This window comes from Piliocolobus tephrosceles, chromosome 17 (assembly GCF_002776525.5).
Source record: "Piliocolobus tephrosceles isolate RC106 chromosome 17, ASM277652v3, whole genome shotgun sequence".
Taxonomy (NCBI): Eukaryota; Metazoa; Chordata; class Mammalia; order Primates; family Cercopithecidae; genus Piliocolobus; species Piliocolobus tephrosceles.
Genome location: NC_045450.1, coordinates 48182283 through 48202167, shown reverse-complemented (window position 1 = coordinate 48202167; position 19885 = coordinate 48182283).

The following is a 19885-nucleotide window of genomic DNA, read 5'->3' as shown; positions in this document are numbered from 1 at the left end:
GGCCAACATGGTGAATCCCCGTCTCCACTAAAAATACAAAATTTATCCAGGTGTGGTGGTGCACACTTATAGTCCCAGCTACTTGGATGGTTGAGGCACAAGAATCAATTGAACCTGAGGTTGCAGTGAGCCAAGATGGCACCACTGTACTCCAGCCTGGGTGACAGAGTGAGACTCTGTCTTAAAAATAAATGAATAAATAAATAAATAAAGCTGCCATTGTTGTTGTGACATGTCCTATATATGTCAAATGGACGCTACTGGTTTATTTTGCTTTCTAGATCTTGTTTAAACTTGCTTATTATTTTTTTTTTTTGTTCAGTACTTCTAGAGTTACTAATATGGAGTGCTAAAATTCCCTACCATAATTGCACATGGCTGTATATATTTTCTTTTTCAGATCTGTCAGCTTTTGCTATATATACTTTGAAGTTCTTTTTTTAAGTATGTAAATATGATTGTTACATCTCCTGATAGATACTTTTATCATTATATAATGTCCCTCTTTATCTCTAATAATTTTCTTTGCTCTTATGTCTACTCAGCTGGTACCAATATCTTCTTGTTTTTTGTTTTTAATATTGTTTTCATGGTCTTTTCCGTATTATTTTTAAATTCAATCTACCTATGTAGTTGTGTTTGAAGTGAATTTTTTGTAAACAACACATCACTTTCTTTATCCTCCTTTCTTGTCTTTGTTCTGTTTGTTTGTAGTGTATACAGACCATTGATACTTAAGGTAATCATTGATATAGTGAGGCTTAACTGTGCCCCTTTATTTGTTTTTGGTTTGTGTCCTGTGTTTCTCTTTCCTCTGTTTGTCTTTTATTGCCTTTCTTTGGGTTATTTAAGTTTTTTAAATTATTTTAGCTCGATTTATTTACACTGGTTTTGAATATATCACTTTATGTACTTTTCTTAATGGTTGCTCCAGGAATTACATGGTGCATATGCAACTAAATATAGCTTACTAATATTGATGCCTTACCACTTTAGATGCAGTGTAGAAACATTACTTTTATTTAGGTTATATATGGCCCCAGACTTGAGAGATAATTGTCTTAAGTATTTATTTTGTATACATTGAGCATCACTACAGATGGTGTGGTTATTTTTGCTTAAATCACCAAAGATGGTTTAAAAATCTCATTAGAAATAGCATATTCTATTTATCCACCTTTTCTTTAACCCATTGTGATGTTCCTTTCTATCTGAAGTGTTAAGACTTATTCTTTATTGCTTCTTTTTTGTTTGTTTAGAAAAACTCCCTTTAGTCATTCTTTAAAGTTAAGTTTGATAATGAATTTTTGGTTTTCCTTCAGTTGACACTATCTTTATTTCTCCTTCATTTTGAAGAATATTTCAACTGAATATAGACTTTGCAGTTAGAGCTCATTTCTTACAGTACACAAAAATATTGTGGCATCTCTTTCTGATCTTTATGGTTTCATTTATTTATTTATTTATTTTTCTGAGATGGAATCTGGCTCTGTCACCCAGGCTGGAGTACAATGGCTTGATCTCCAGGTTCAAGCGATTCTCATTCCTTGGCCTCCCTAGTAGCTGGGGCTACAGGCGCACCACCAGGCCCAGCTAATTTTTGTATTTTTAGTAGAGATGGGATTTCACCATTTTGACCAGGATGGTTTCCTTCTCTTGACCTCATGATCCACCCTCCTCAGCTTCCCAGTGCTGGGATTACAGGCGTGAGCCACCATGCCCGGCCTGATTTTTATGGTTGCAAATGAGCAATCTGCTGTTGTTCAAATTGGTGTTTATCTATAAGTAATATGTCTCTCTCTTGCTGCTTTCAGGGGATTTTATTTGTACTTAGTTTTCAGAAATTTTATTAGAGTCAGAAGCATAAATTCTTCAGTTTTAACTTGCTGTATATTATTATGTTTGGTTTTAACTTGGTGTATATTATGTTCCTTTAATCTGTGGTGTACATCCTTTTAAAACTTTGGGGAAGATTTTGATCATTCTGTTGATGTTCTTTTAGCCTCACTTTCTTTCCCTTCTTCTTTAACTCAAATAATGTAAAAGTAGGGTTTCTTTTTATTATCCTGCAGGTCCCTGATATTTGGCTTGCATTTTTTAAATTGGTTTATTTCTGTCATTCAGAATGGGTAAATCCTATGGCTATTTCAATTTCACTTCTATTCCTTTTTACCTCTAGTATACTATTTAGCTTATTCAGAACAATTTTTATTTCAGTTACTGCATTATTATTTTATAATTCCAGTTAATTTTTTATAACTTCTGAATTTTTGTTGATATTTCTGCTTTCATTTGTTTGAGAATTCATAATTGCTTATTGAGCCATTTTTTATGATAGTTGCATTGAAATTTTTGTCAGATAACTCCAACATCCTAATTTATCTCAGTGTTGGTGTCTATTAGTGGTATTTTCTCATTCGTGTTGTGATTATCGTGGTTTTTGGAATACTGGGTGATTTTCAATTGTGTCTTCAACATTTTAAATTTTGTAATATGAAGCTTGGGATTCTATATAATAATGTTTTATAACTATATAGAGATCTTTTATAATGACCTTTAACATCTTCTGTTCAGATTGAGTGGAAACTCTGAATAGTTGTTTATGTTCTGCTTTGCATTGGGCCCATTCCACGTCACCCTAGCAAAAGTGAGGCACTGATTCACAGTGCCTTAATACAGATGGGTGGTGTGGAATTTCAGCTGACCTTCAGCCCCACGGACACCTTCCCAATAAAACTGGATCCAATTACTTGAACCATCTCATTACTTTGGAGTGAGGGTATAAGCTCGGCTCCTGGGAAGCAAAAGCATTGCTGCCTTTTTCTGCAAGGTGGCGGGAGGAAGGGCCAAAGATAAATCTCTGCTTGGCCCCACTGAAAGCACAGCAAAGTGTACGTTTCCTGTTGGTCTGTGGCTTGTGGTTGAGCATGTATTGTCAAAAAAGAATGCCTTATTTTGGTTAGGTCACCCTCTTTCCTATGGCTAGGAGCAAAAATATTTTATTTGGAGCTTCCTTTGGTTTTGCCCGTTGATGGTAAAGGGCTGGAGTCTTCTGCAACTTCCTGTGTAGGGTTAATGCAAAGCAATAAAAAAAACCTCAAGGGATTCACTGAAGTGTAATTCAAATCTTAAGCTTCTTAGGCAGTCAGGCTTTTTCCCACCTTTCAGAGACTGTCTATGGTTCTTTATTATGTTATTCCCACAGTTCTTGAGTTGTAAAAAGGAAAACCTACTAAGAGAGATGGGTCTTCTCTATCTTAGTGAATCTAGAAACTGACTTTACCTCTTGTGATAATTTCATTTGGAAATATTCTGAAATTTAAGTAATATGTAATGATAAATATGGTTACTTTTTCTTCTTGTTATTAGTCTAATTTCTCAAATATCTTCTGAGGTAGCTTTAGCACTACCCATAGAAGAGAAAACTGAGACACGGAGTTTAATTTATTCAAACTTGTTTGTAAAACTAATAAGTAGTAGAACTTGGATTTGAGTCCATGTGTGTCTGACTCACATTCCATGACCTTCTAATAAAAGCGTCAATGTTCAAATTATAAAAGAAGATGTGATTTATCTAAATAACTTACTAAGAGTCCTCCTTTTGGGAAAGCAAAAGAGTTTAGATCTTTCTTATTTTCAGGTTTTATCATTTCGGTCTCAACTTCAGGCAAGATGAGACATACGTATGCGATTTGGTTAAGTTTCTATGCTATCTCCCAAGGGCATTACTGATTACTGTTTTGTTTACCATCTTAAACTAGTAAATCTATTAGATTCCAGAAAATGTCTCCAGTTGAATTTATTACTGTTCATAATTTTCTCCCACTTACACATTATCATCTATAGTGGTGCCTCCCTCATCTATTCATTTAAATTCTTGCAAGTAAAATTTCATATGTAAAGTCATTACTATTGTGCTTGATATATATGAGACACTCAATTGTTAGTTCCGTTCCCTGATAGATTTTGCAGAGCAAGTGGGGAAAGAAAAAATGGTTCTTTCCCTAGTTGAATTAGGTTTGTCATGCCAAAATCTGTTTCAGTAAGATATTTTGATATTTCCAATGTATACCTGAGTCCATATGGCCTCAGTTTCCACTTAAACATAAACTGCCAGTTCATTGAGCTGGGAGAGAAATCCAGGCTTCAAATCCCGCTCTGCTCCCTAATTGGATAGTCAATATCCTCATCATATTACATGATACATAATTTGTCATAGGTGTTTGTATTTGGCTTCATTTCTAAATAGGAATTTTCAATTTTTGTACCTCACAAACATTCCGGGTCTTCTCTATCATTCTAGAATAAGCAACTAAGATAAAACCCTCCTTGGTGAAAGAGGTGTTCACCCCAGCTTTACCTAATTAATTATGTTTAGATCACAGTTGGGAATTACAGGAAGCAGACAAATGAAAGTACAGTGTGGCCCATAAAGACACTGTTTCTTCACTTTTTAGGTATCCTTTCCTAAAACAAAGGAAATTGTTTTAGTTGGGGTTTTCCATTTTTTAGCTGCTACATTTTCAGCTGGAGACCAGCACATGAAATTTCTATATTACTCTATTTTAACTGCATGACAGATTTCACTAAAATTAAATAGAGAGAATGACATCAATTGTCTCACCTGACTTTTTAAATAAGTGCTTAGAATGATAGAAATAAACACCCATGCCCAAAACTTTTGACTCTTTTTTCCACATAAAGCAGAAGCATTATTAGCAGTAGAAGTAGAAGAAAGAGTGAGGAGGAAAAGCACTGTGCTATTACTGCTGACTGATCTAATAGCCCTTGAACTAAACCATGCTAAGCTCCTTGCTTCTATTATTTTATATCATACACTTTCCACTAAAAAGCAATTTGGATTTCCAAAAATGCTCAGTTTATACACAAGGTAACTGAGGTTTGGAAATGTTGAGTGACTCGAGCAAGAATACACAGGTTATAAATAGCAGGGCTGAGATTGGAACAGGTAATCTGAATCCAGAACCTATGTTCTTAGGCAATCTACCATGTAGATTTCTCTATAGAGAATCTATAAAAATGAGTACTCATTAAAGTTACATAATTTAAAGTGATTGTTTCAAGTGCATGTGTATTTCAAGTGTGTGATATGTACATATGATGTGTGTGTGTGTGTTGAAGCATGGTGTAGGTATTAGGTCTATGGAAGGCTCTGGAGTAGTTTCTATTGATGCAATCATTGCCATTTTTAATTATTTGGAACTCATAAGTTTGGATTTGGAATAATGCTGCATAGAATAAATAAATCCCTCTTTCTAAAAGTAAAACAATATCTAATAGTTGTTCTACACAAAAAGATGATTTGCAGAAAAGCAGATAGTAATTTGGTATGTTAGTGGTTTGTTGGGATACAGTCCAATGATTTCATTTAAAAGCAAACAAAACCAATGAAACAACGTATCTTCCTTTTGCTTCCCCAGATCCAGTTCTCACTCTTCAAATCTGATTTATGCTTCCTCTCCACTCAGTGTACCCCTAACAGAGATTGACAGCTATGAAGTTTATCAGCGCAACCCCTTATTCCTCTGTCTTCACATTGGCTCTAGCCAATGGGGTTTCATGACAGAATATTGGGAGAGAGAGGAAGAAAGTGAGATCAGAGTACTTATTTCCTCTCTGAAGAATCACCAGTGAATGTTTGTGACTCAATTAAATAAAGGCTTTTTTCACGGTTGCACTTAATATAAGATACTTGCTTTTCAAGTCTCTATAATCCCTTCTATTTAGTTACCACTTTGGACCTAGGGGTGGCTAAAAACTTAAGATAATCCACCGTCCTTTGTGGTTTAACTGAAACATTGCTATATATTTTGAAATAGTGTCTTAAGGCCTTCCTCAAAATATTGTAATTTCTGTGTTTCATTTGCTTCTTGCTAGGATATTAATATAGATATATTTTTAAAGAACTTCTTGTTTCATTCTTTATAAAAACTTTTCATAAGAAAATACATTTATTTTAAAAACACAAACATATACATTGACATGTATTTTCAAAATTGAAACTTACAAACGCGAATCTAGAGAAATTGAGAGAGAAAGATTTTTTGGGGGTCCAATCCTCTCATTTAACAATGGAGAATTAATTTCCCCTGGGTCATAGTGTAAGACAATGACCAAGATAAGACTGTAATTTTGACCTTGAAAATTCTATGAAGGTTGATGCTTTTCTACTGTAACTTTCTTCATGAATTGCAATATTTATACAATTGAGAATTCCATACCTCTCTATCCATAAAATTGTATTGTATTCAGTGCATTTTTCACAGAAATATACTTCATTTTATACCACATGATTCTTTTTGGTTTTGAACCATAATAATATAGTGTAAAGTATAAGTAAATAGCTTTACTTAAAATGCCATTTTCAAAATTACTGCACTTTTGTTCCACAGTGGAAAGAATTTAAGTCAGAGCAACAATGGGTTGACTACAAAGAATATCCCATTTGACAGGTATAAGCTCTGAAGCACAAATATATTTTGAGTTATTCTTAGACATGCCCTCTTTCTCTTCAGTGACCAAATTGATTGTCTGTGACAAATTAGTCTAGTCAGGCACAGAATATATCCAGTATCACGGTATTTGAGGATTTCTTTTCCCGCTAGGTATGAAGCTGATGAGGTGTAAGCCATCTTTACCGACTAAACTAATTAGGAAGACCCTTATCCATGAGGATATTTTTACATTGCACAAGCCATGAAAGATCACAAATACATTTCCTTTTCTCTCTATGCTAGCATTTCATGGCATTTTAAAATAATATTAATGATTTATTTCTTATGTTACTTTGAAAAATTCACTAAGTACTTCTGTACATACAGCAAAGCCAATCAGATATAATTATTGTTGAAGCAACATTCTTTTGGGGGTAGAGGGACTGTGCTCATCTTAACCCTTCGGGACAACTGGGTTTTTACTTAGTATCCACATATGCTGTTCTCACTATTAGGAACTGTGCTGTCTGTAAGGATTTCAAGGTATAAGGATAACAAATTCTCAAACTGAGAATGTCTTGTTAAACTTCAGTATGAGAATCAGATAGAATTCACTATGTCCTTTGTATTGCATAATTGTAAAAACTTAAAATTTACTATCATCTAACTTATTTTGATATTAAGTGTTAATTCCTCCTCTCTAAAGAACTAATGGGAATTTTTGGACAATATGACTGAAAATGGTTTAATGTGGTCTCAATACTTTTGTCTGTTTTCTTCTGGCATCTTTTTGTGTCCCATGAGTGCCTTATTCTACACCTCTATGTCTTTACTGGTCATTTTCAAAATCCTTTAGTATGATTTCAAAATCCTTTAGTATCATCCTTTAGTCTGAAATGTATTTTTGGTCTCCACTGCAATTTATAAGTGTCCCCTTTTGTTGTAATATTCAATCAACTCATTTCTGTGGATGTTTGCTCCTTCAATTAATTTAGCAAAACACCTCACACTAGCTATTTATCCGGAAAAAAAAATTCTCTATATAATTTAATTGCTTCCTCTTGATATTGATTCTCAATATTTATTGTGATATTTTATTATAGAGCAGAGTCATACTCTGAATATTGTCCAAGCTGAAGGATGCACCTGTTATTCAACAACAACAAAAATTACATTTCCGGTACCCTTTTAAACACCTGGCTACCATTCTTACTTTCTCGCCTCAATTCCTCTATTTCATTTTCACTACCCCATTCTAGGAAAAAATCATGTTTGTTCTTTTGCTTGTTTGTTGTTTCCTGTTTCATCATTGAATGTTAATATTAAATATTCTTCCATTGTACTATTTCGATTTGTTCTTTTAATGTGAGAAACATATAGGCAAAATTAATCCTCTAATAAATAAAAGACAACAAAATCTTAGAGAGTTCAGGTACATTCCTAAGAGTATTTTGAAATTGGTTTTGCAGTAGCCACCCCCTACACTAACACATTCAATTTATTTCTTGTTGCAGCATTTCTGGTTTATTTAGATTGTAAGTAATGAGTCAACCCAGGAAAGATACACACTACCTAAACTGGTTGTGTGGTTGGTTTTACAAATTTTGCAGACATCAGAATCACTTGGAGAACTTATTGAAACACAGATTTCTGGTCTGCTCTCAAATAACTATTAATTTGTACTATATTTAGAAATTTTATTCTTTTGACCAGGCTTGCTCTAAGGAAGTGCATTTTACCCAATTCTGGCTAACAGGAAATTAGTTAGCTAGAAAGCAGTTGTCATCTGATATAAAACTATAACCTATTTCTAGAATAAACTGTTGCGCTTTTACCATACTTGTTTCTTTCTGCTATGGAGTAAAGGCATATTAAGATATGCAACAATCAACTTCAGCAAGTGTCATGAAACTGTGAAGGGATAATCATACAATATAAAGCTATTACTTCTAGGATGATGGAACGTGGAGGTGGAAATAACTTGAGTCCTAAATGATCTTATTCAACCTCTGACCTAGCTTGGGGTCACATCCTTGGAAGTTACAGTTTTGTTATGACCAATAAGCCTCTCTTAATTTAAGCTGAAATTAGTCACAAATTCAATTGCTTTCCATCTCAGCATCCATAGACGCTCAACAGTTTAGAGGAAGTGGGATTTCAAATCTGATTTTCAAATCCTAGTATACTCTTCTTCTCTCATAGGCTACTGATGTCTTATTATGGGGCCAGCTCTCTCTGCTGTCTATTTTCTCCACATTGCTATCTTTTCCTCCTCTAAAAATATTCCAAACATGGGTTTTGTTAGAGATCCATCCAAAAATGTATTTGAAAAAGGACAACTTTTAAGAAATAAGCATCATTTAAATAATTGCTTATTAACATGTCAGAACGGAGTCTTATGATGAATCAAACATGGGGATGAGTTTAAAATCTCTAAATCATGGTAAGACAGCTATTTAGGTGCTATTGTGTCCTACTGGAAAACATATTCCAGCTGTTCTAGAAAGCATTACAATAGCACAATCTGGCAAAGAACCCTGATCCCAAGCATGTTTTACTCCAGGCCATTCCCTAACATATGGGTGGAAATTCCTACAGACATCAGCCTAAGCCTGATTGCACAAACAAGCAGAGTCAGGCAGAGCTCCACTTAACTCAGTAACTTGGTATAATACAGTAAGTGTTGTATAGTTAACGATTTATAGTGTTATCTTGAAAATCTTTGCCTGTCGCACAATTCGGAGACATAAAGAAATGATAATATCTTCATTCATTTTCAAACAATTATTTTTGCTGTCAATTTATAATTAGAAAAACAAAGCCTGCATTTTATAGTTCTTAGAGTAATTTTATATCTGTCATTTCAAAAGTGAAACAAATCTGTGCACAACCAATGTGACAGAAAATATCAGAATTTTTCAACTGAAGAGATTGGGAATTAAAATTTTAAAATATTGTGGGAAAAGGATCTTTGAAGGTATTATTTTCTTCTATGAATGAATGGAGCATTCATACAGCAGATTTTCTGGCCACTGGTCTGTTACATTTTGCTTAGTAGACATAGGGCATGTAGTCACTACTGTGGTCACTGTTAGAACTAAAACTAGAATCCACATCAACTGACATCGAATCTAGTGTGTTTCAAACAGGTGATGATTCTCTCTGTGTGACGCTGATATCTGATGCTGAACTATGGTCAAAGGTCTCTTGTACTGTGTCACCAGTGCGTAATTAATACCCTCATGAATTGCTAGAATGGTAGAGATGGAGATACTTGTATCTGAAGACCTGTGCTATCTCTGGGTGAGACCAGCAGGGGAATAGCCTGAATCATAGTAAAGCGTATCTGAATTATCATTCCATGTCTGTTAAATAATCAGACTTTCTTTGACACAACAGAAGAAAAGTTAAGCCAGGTAGAATTTCCTGTTGCTGGCTCTAAGGAAGCTCATCTAAGGAGGCTATAAAATACAGAAATGTAAGTACAATGGAATGATGAGATCACTTCCCTTTACATAAGATAGTTTACCTGCTGGAGGAAAAGTAAATAGTGAACAGTTGCTGGGATGATTCCATTATAGATTTTTGATTGAGATACAAAGGTAATCAAAGAAGACAATTACTTTCCAAAATTTTTTCAAGTTAAAAAAACTTTCTAAGTTAAGATATATAAATTTAGAGAATTACGAAAATGAGCTAATGCATGTTGGGCTTAATAGCTAGGTGATGGGTTGATAGGTGCAGCAAACCACCGTGGCACTCATTTACCTATGCAACAAACCTGCACGTCCTGCACATGTACCCTGGAACTTAAAAAATTTAAAACAAAACTAACATAAATAAATACAGATGTTGAAAGATAGATCTTATCTCACATGAAATCTGTAGACATAGAGAAAGATCTACCATTATAATGGGTTATTACCTGGATTGTAAAGCAACCCAATGCATTTTTAAAATATGAATTCAAGTGGCATTTAGTGAGCCTCGCCTTTTCATAAGGCCCAGAGGGAGGCATTATGGTGTATGCAAAGATTAGTAATACCTTGCTCATGTCTCTATTAGAGAGTTCGTTGTACTGTTGCAAATATGTTTTGTGTTCTTATTAGACAGTGGCTGTGATGGGGGAATCAGACCATAACTGATACTTCTTTGTTTCTGTGGTTCCTGGCCAGTGGCATGATGAATGGCGTGTATTTTATTTTTATCTGCCCACAATCTTGTTATTGTTGTCAATATTGGGAGAGACATATCAGAAGTCAAACAGAGCAAACACAGAAGTCTGTCTCTGAGTTATAGAGAGCTTTAAATTAAATGTCCTATGACGGGATAAACAAATAACTCCAGGATATATTCCAACTTTGCTGGTCCTGTTTCACTAGTGTTGAATAGATAAGCAAAAACGTTCTTATTATGAACTACATTTTATGTAACACTTGGACATAGTAAGACTAAAAGCATCAGTCTTTCAACTTATATTAATGGGCCTCATTAATTTTGTACATCATTCAGAAAAGATGTATTTCCAAACTGCATGGGAAAAGTGCTGGTGTGCACAAGCAATAGCATGAACCTGAACCTTCTCCCCCACAATATGATACAAAACAAACAACGACCATAGGAGAAAATGTAAGTTTGTATATAAACACACACACACACACACACACACACACACACACACAATTGTTTTTACTAAGATGATAGGAAATATGTAGGATTCATGGCTAAATTGTGTTTGTGTATAAACACACACAGGCACACACAATATTTTTCTTTCCTTAAAGAGGAAAGTGATCATGCTGTCAAGATACTATTTTTGCACTGTTTGTTTTCACTGACAGTGAAAGTTTTCACTGACTAAGATTTTGCTTAAAGACACCTCAATTGACTTTGAAATCTGTGAACATGGTGACCATGTTGGTTAAGATGCTCTTTCAAGAAACAGAAAAATGGGGCATAAATATACTGGCTTATGTACCTTTCAATTGTTGGGTTATTCAGGGATTTAAGCACAGTTTGATTCATGGTCCAAATGGTAGCAACAAGTCTCAAGCAAGGTCCAACCTTGGGTTGCCTTCCTTACCATAGTCTTCACTTTTTCAGCCACATAGTTGCTAGAAGGAAGCAAAAGCCCTTACATACTCAGGGGTTCAAGCCCATGTGACTTGAACATGTTTGACTTTTTTCCAGAAAGCCCAGCATTTATTGATCCCGTTGGTTTTATTTGGACATCAGCTCATTCCTTACCTTTAAGAAAAAGAACATTTCTGGCCTAGCTACGTAGAAAGCTGAGATAGGAGGATTGCTTGAGCCTAGAGATAGAGGCTGCGGTAAGCCATGATCGTGCCACTGCACTCAAGCCTCAGTGACACAGTGAGAACCTGTCTCAAAAAAAAAAAAAAAAAAAAAAAAAGAAATAGAAGAAAATTTCTGATTGGTCATATTGTGGTTTCTTCTCTAGGATTCTGTTGTCTGATTTGAGCCCAAGTTCCCTTGATTATTATAACTGTATTGTCTTGAGCAAGCTACTTAATCTCTTTGGCTTCCAGTTTGTGTATACAAAGGGTGAATAGTAATACATAACTCATATTTTTAAATAACATCTGTGTGCCTGACTTACAGAAATTGCTAGCACATCCTATGCAGGGATGTCTTCAATAAATTTCCACCATCATTATTATCACTGGTGAGGTCTAACTCATACAAATTCCATGAATTAAGAGTAGAGGATGAATAGACATCCAAAAGGATTCGCCTTTAAAAAGGCGAATAATAGGCCACACCAAAACATATATGTACAGCAGTAAATAGAGCCTTATGTGGTTATACTTTAAAAAAAAAAATGTGTATTACAGCTCCTTTTTTCAAAATGAAGCCATAAATAATAAAATAAAAGTATAGAAAAATGTACACAGAACAAAGAGATTTATGGTTATTCTACTTTGCTACTTCTAGTTGCTATTGGGGCAAAGTCTCTTTTATCATTGCACTATGTGGAAATAACTGTATATTATATTGGGCAGCTTTTTTTTGTCAGGAAAATAGTTGCCAGTGGTTAATGGACTTTCTTCATCCAACAGGAAGACTCTAAAGGTAATATTAGTTCTTGGGAGCTTGTCATTGGTATATCATGATGGACAAATCTCAAAAATTAAGTCAGTTGAATCCCATAAAATATTTGCTTGACTAAATCCAAAACTTTTCATGATCAAGTATCAATTTATTTCACAGGAATTTATTAAAATAATGATGGGCAGTATATATGAAGAAAGCATTTGACTATACTGGGGTAACCTAGTGACAATACTACTTTCACTAGGGAAAATAATTCGATGGTAAAAGGGCTCTCTGTTATGCTACTCACCACTCTCTAAACACAAAGATGATTCAAAATTTACTTTGGTCACAGAGTATTTGACGTAAGTGTCTTGAGGATTGTGGCATTTCCACGGTGGTGCCTGGACATTTTGTACTGTTGTGAAAAGTAATAGTGTTGAAATACCCTTGTTTTCTACTTCCGTAGATCCTGTACTTTCTCAGTTACAGTTGTTATCACATGGTGTACATTGTCTGTTTCATTCTTGTCTGAACTATCATATTTGAAGCTATGAAATGTAAGATAAATGTGCATCTTCCACTACTTTGATTAGTGGTAACTAACGTGATTGATTGAAGAAACCAAGTATTCAAGATTAAATGTAAATAAATTACTGGGTAAATGGACATATTAATTTAAATCTTGAGATATTTAAATTTGTATAGACCTGATGCTGGAGAAAATCTTTTAGGGCACCCAGTTCAGTTAGTCTCCAAAGAAGAAATGGTATCTTTCTCATTTCCTTTAGTCAATGAACCATACTACTTAGTCACAGCCAGCCAATTAAACTACTGTGGGACAGTTCTTACTATTTCACCCTTCTCTTTCTTCTTTTTCTTTTAGAGTGATCCAAATTCTTCCTCCTTTTAAATGTACTGTCCTTGGGAGCAGGATAAATAATCCCCAATGTCTCTTTCCTGTTAAATTCTGTTAAATTTCAGATATTTGTAATGGTGACATGGATACTTTATATTTATTTATTTTTATTTTTATTTTGTTTGAGACAAAGTCTCACTATGTCAACCAGGCTGGAGTGCAGTGGTGTAATTTCAGCTCACTGCAACATCTACCTCCTGGGCCTCCTGGATTCAAGTGATCCTCCTGCCTCAGCCTCCCAAGCAGCTGGGATTACAGGTGCATGCCACCATGCCTGGCTAGTTTCTGTATTTTTAGTAGAGATGGCATTTCACCGTGTTGGCCAGGCTGGTCTTAAACTCCTGACCTCAAGCGATCCACCTGTCTCGGCCTCCCAAAGTACTGGGATTACAGGTGCGAGCCACCATGCCCGGCCAAGACTTTATCTTCATACAATGAACAGCTCAAATTTCTTCAAATTTAATACCGTTGAAATTGTCTCAAGGTCAATTGTTATAATCATTCAATGAAATTTTATTGGGTATCTATAAAACATCTCAAAATCAAGCAGAGTAATCATCCTGCTTATCCTCCTCTATTTTTATTCTAATTAAAGTAAGAAGCTAAAACTATTAAATTTTACTACATAATTTATTGTCTTGAGGTAAGTAGCAAAACAGAACTCTATTATGGGATAAAATGGCATATGGAGGCCAGGCACAGTGGCTCACGCCTGTAATACCAGCACTTTGGAAGGCTGAGGCAGTTGGATCACCAGGTCAGGAGTTCAAGACCAGCCTGGCCAAGATGGTGAAACCCTGTCTCTACTAAAAACTACAAAAATTAGCTGGGCTTTGTGGAGGACACCTGTAATCCCAGCTACTCAGGAGGCTGAGGCAGGAGACTCACTTGAACCCGGGCAGCAGAGGTTGCAGTGATCCGAGATCACGCCACTGCACTCCAGCCTGGGCAATAGAGTGAGACACTGTCTCAAAATTTAAAAAATTAAAAAATTTTAAACAGTGATATTTTTAGTGAGAAAACTATTTATAGTTATAAATATTTATAGTTATAATATTTTAGTATTATAATCCTAAAATAGATACTTCTTGAATATTAAGTTTTTCTTATTCCTGTGGAGAAGCTGTGTATTTCTATGGTGGAGAATGTTTGGTTATTATTTAAACCATTACACACATGCACACACACACACACACACACACACACAGTGGTTCTAATGATTTGAATATGATGAGACTATTTTAGAGAATGACCAGATAGATTCAAGCAGCTTACCTGGAAGTACAATCTTTTTTCATCTCTCTCTAGCCCTTTTGGTACACTTGTTTTGACCATAATTTCATTCTGAGCAATGAAGGTTTAGCTTTTCCTTTCAAAGGACATTAAAAGAAGTGTTTCAACTTAAATTCCCCAAGAATTATCTAGGTCACATTCACAGCCTTTAACTAGCGTGGTGAAAACCTTCCTTTTTCCCTCAGATGGCAAAGGCTATGAAAGTGTGTAGGAAGACAGATAGGGAATTATGGCTTCTCAGTCTTATTCTCACATTTTCTTCAGTCCCAGGGGTGATTTTTCAGCTTTTCAGATTCACAAACTTAATTTCACTGGTTTACAATGTGAGAAGTCTCTAGCCTGGGTGAATTGATTCATGCTATTTTAACACACAAGAGACTGCTACAGAAACCACAATGTTAAGACATTAATTTATATTTTTAGAAGTATGTAAGGAAGGAACATTAGTGCCTGCTCATCAAAAACATCTGCCCTCGGGAGATAAAAATCATAGATATCTATAGTTATATTGTTCCTCAAGCAAACATTGAACATGGTTATTTAACTTGGAGTCCATTGCTGATGCATATTGACTTTTACGGGAGACTCTAAATTCAGTGGCATCACCAATTTGTACGGAGCCACAACTCAAAACTCCGCATTGAATAATTTGACAATTGCCCAGTTAAATAGAAACTCAGTGAGAATATCAGACCCTGGTTTATGGAGTACCTCATCTTACTCCATATTAATGACAGTGGTGGCCATCTGTGAAGACACCTGCTGCTGCAGGGAAGGCACAGCCAGGTATGTGTCCTCCATGGAGCCGGTGAGAGCCTGGAACAGGAAGGAGCCCCGCTCCCTTCCGAGTTGGCAGGGTGGAAGACCCACGCTCCCGGGCACAGCTGCAGGCGCCCAGTCGCGGCTGTGGACCCAGCATTCCTGTGCTCTCAGAGGCCCGGGAAGCCCCCTGCCCCAGCAAGCTTAGACGTACCTGCTCCCTCTGCTCGACCTCTCTCTGCTCCCAGTGCCTGCTCTGTTTCAGAGCAAAGTTTAGGCTGAGACTCCAGTGTTGCAACCTGCCCAGGTGTGCACATGCTTGGGGAGGTGCTGACATGGCAGCCTCCTGCCTCTGCACCCTCCAGATTTTGGGTGCCAACAAGCATGGGTGGGAGTCTTCGGTGAGGCTGAGGGTGGCTTGGCGCAGGCCTGCAGGCGTCCCTTGGATCAAACAGCTTGGACGCTGTGGACAACATGATTGATGGTGGCAGGAGGCAGACAGGCTCCTGGGCGGAAAGGGGTGGGTACATGGTGAGGCCCCAACTTCAAGCCAGGGACAGCCTGAAGCCTGGCGGCTGGGCTGTCAGCTGGGGTGGAGTCCATGTCCTGGAGTGAGAATTTACAGGTTCTTTTCCCAGGCCCGCCCATGGCCACCCATGGACCAATCAACACGCACTTCCTCTCTTCTGAAGCCCATAAAACTCCGGACTCACCCGGACTCACAGACATCTGGAATACTAGCTGAGTAAAGGGGCTACCCACTGTGGGTCTCCTCTTTGCTCACAGCTGGACACTTGACAGAATGACCTGCCTGAACTAGGGACCTGCAGAATGATGGGACTGAAGACGCTGTAACACAAACAGGGCTAAAACACGCACTCTCCTCCTGGCCTCCCCGCCCACCCCCAGCATTGCAGGTGATGAGAAGTAGAGAAGAGCTGTGGCCTTTCAGGGAGCATAGTCCCAGGGGCTCCCTGAGCCAGGGCTGTGAAACCCTCTTCAGGGCTCTGCAGTTCCTGGTATCTCCAAGCTTCTGAGTGCCACCGCATTCCCCTCGTCCAGATGCAGGTACCACCAGCAGAAGCTGCAGGTAGTACATGTGGTCCAGCCATAGCCTCCCCTGGAGCTGGCACCTGTGCTAGTGCCTGGAGCTGCCCAGCCGCCACAGCAGCCAGTGTACCTGGCTGTGTGCCGTGGCCAAACCCCACGCTCACCACACACCCCTCGCCACTCTGCCTGCACCTGACTAGCCCTTGGCAGGTGTGGGATCTGGGCTGGTAGCACGAGCCAAGCACAGCCTGCTGGACCAAGTGGGTGGAACAAGCTCAGTGGGCACAAGCAATACTCAGGCAGAAGGCACTGCCAGCCACAAAGGTTTCCAGCTGGCGAAGCGACACCCCAAGGATCCCATGACAATATCACTGTGCCCTGACTCCTCAGCATTATATCGCTGTCCAACTTATTAGATAAATCTAAACTAGAATACATTAAAAACTGTACATTTATTCTGCAATTTAGTGAGGGCTAGAAATGATATTGTGATCATAGGTTTTATAGCCTGGTTGAAGCCATAGGTACCTGATGAAGCTTTGGTCTTTGACTTCCTCTTGGTTAACTACAATGGCTTAAAAAAAGAATGAAACTATATCCTTTGCTGCAACATGGATGCAGCTGGAGGCCATTATCCTAAGCAAACTTAATGCAGATACAGTAAGTGAAACTCTGGGTGTTCTCACTTATAAGTGGGAACATACATTGGGTATACATGGAGATAAAGATAGGAGTAATAGACACTGGGAACTACAAAAGAAGGGAGGAAAGGAGGTGGGCAAGGGCTGAAAAACTACTCATGGGATACTATGCTTACTATCTGGGCAACATGTTTAATTGTACCCAAAACCTCCACATCATGCAATATACCATTGTCACAAACCTGCACATTTACCTCCTGAATTGAAAATAAAAGTTGAGGCTGGGCACGGTGGCTCACGCCTGTAATACCAGCACTTGGGGAGGCCGAGGATGGTAGATCATGAGGTCAGGAGATTGAGACCATCCTGGCCAACATGATGAAATCCCATCTCTACTAAAATTATAAAAATTAGCCAGGCCGGGGGGGCGGTCACCTGTAGTCCCAGCTATTGGGGAGGCCGAGACACGAGAATTGCTTGAACCCAGGAGGCAGAGGTTGCAGTGAGCCGAGATCATGCCCCTGCACTCCAGCCTGGCAACAGAGTGAGACAAACTCTCTCTCAAAAAAAAAAAAAAAAAAAAAAAAAAGGAAACAAAAGGTGAAATAAAGGCAACTATAATAGCTTACTAAAGCGTTTCTGTAACTAGCAGGCATATAGATTTTTGTTATACAACAAGCAGTATAAATTCTATGTCCCCTAAACTTGAATTTAAGACCTTTTTCTCAAAACTAGCTTTTAATTTGTAGCTCGTATCTCAGTGAATGGAAACCTCATGTACAAGATACACCATGTTGTTATAACCCAATGTACTTTTAAGGTTGGAGTACATAATAAAAACACATTTCTTTATTTTAATAAAATAGCAATGACTTTGTATTCCTACTAACTCATCTTGGCATGATCCCCAGTCTTTCTTGGAGACTTGCTCACCAAATATTTCCATGGGTCCTAGGAAGAAACACGTACCAGAAAGTCTGTGGGTGAAAATAATTATTTCCATCAGCTTAAGAAAAACACATATAGCCATCTGCTTCCAGCCACGCAAGAGTATAACTGTTACAAGACTTGTCTTCATACTGAAAGAAGCTATACAGCCAGAAAAATATATAAATTCTCTATGTTCAGACAGCGAGCAACAAGTAGCACATGCTTGTAAAATTTTAGAGCAAGCAGATTAGGTGAGTCCAACAAGTTTCCTGGCTTTCTGCTGGGGGCCTGTAACATGCTTCAGATGGAGGAGATAAAGCCTGGACAGAACATGTGGAACAAGAAGAGAGAGATCAGTGCTCTGAGCTGCTTAAGTAGCTATGATGTTTGAGTAAGTGACCAGAGAATAGGGAACTGAAAAGAGAAGGGATAGAATTCTGCATGAGCATTTATTATAGATCCTAGGCTAAGAGGTATGTTGTTTTTGCATAGGCTGAGTCACATGGAGGCCTGGCAGAAATGTTAATAAAGAGCTGAGAACTGAATAGAAATATCAGAGTTTATGTAGGCCTCCAGACAGAAATTCTGGTCCAGTCAAGGTTAAGAGACCTTATTGAACATCTTAGGCATTTCACTGAAACTCATGAAAGACCAAACAGGTAAGAATCAAACACTACAGTTAGAGTGGCATTTTAGAAGTTAGGCCAAAAGATAAAGAGAACTAATAAAAAATAGAACTAAGACTGAATGGTTGACCAGGAGATATCAGTCAGTTACCAACAGAATACAACTCAACATCCTTTCAGGGAAGATGGCCTCTAGTATTCCCCACAATTTATTACTCCCAGAGTCCAGCAAGTAACAATGAAGTAAAATATAAACCAAGGTTAAATAGGAAGACATGAGTCATACTAAAAGTAAACAAGTCAATAAAACAGACCCTGAGATGACTCAGATGTTTACATTAATGCAAAATAAACGTTAACACAGCTATTATAATAGAACTGAAATAAAAAAAAACACTTGTAATATATAAAAAATGGAAAATCTCAACAAAACAGCCAGAAAAAAATAAATACAGAAACATACTAGAGAATGCGGTACAATTCCAGAAGAGTAATGAGATGTTCTATAGACCAACTCATTCGTGAAACTCATAAAAATTATACAGAAAGAAGCACTTGAAGTCTCTGGAAATGGGCCTAAGATTATACAACAAACGAAGAAACATTTATTCAACAGTCTACTAAAGCACAGGGAGAAAAGAGTGTGTAGCGTTTGAACCAATCTTTTCTTCCTTGTCCTGTCCCAGCTCCCAATGTAACAAAAACTCCATTCTAGATGAGTGAAGTCAAGAACACAGGACTTTTACTAACTCTAACTGCCTGTGTAGGTCTGTAGTCTTTTCCAATAAATGGTAGGACATCATTAGATACATTAAAAATACTGAGTTTCAGATGAGTGTGCCCAGGAAGGAGATGCATTATTTTTTCACACAACCTCCACTCGTTAGATGGAGAGTCTACCTTGTGCATAGTTCACTGTGAATACTGGAATTCTGGTTATCCTTGAACCAGATCATTAGTAAGGTGGAATGTCCCATGCTGGAAGAGGTAAGATGAAAAGACTAGAGGCTACTGACTTCCCTCTATCAGGTAACCCGTTTCTAATTCAGACCTGTCGTGCTGAAAGAAGTGGGCTATTGTGTCTGTTTCCAGCTACAACGTAGTGGCTCAGGAATTTTGCCCAGGTGGAGAGACAGGTTACAAAAAAGTGTGCTATGA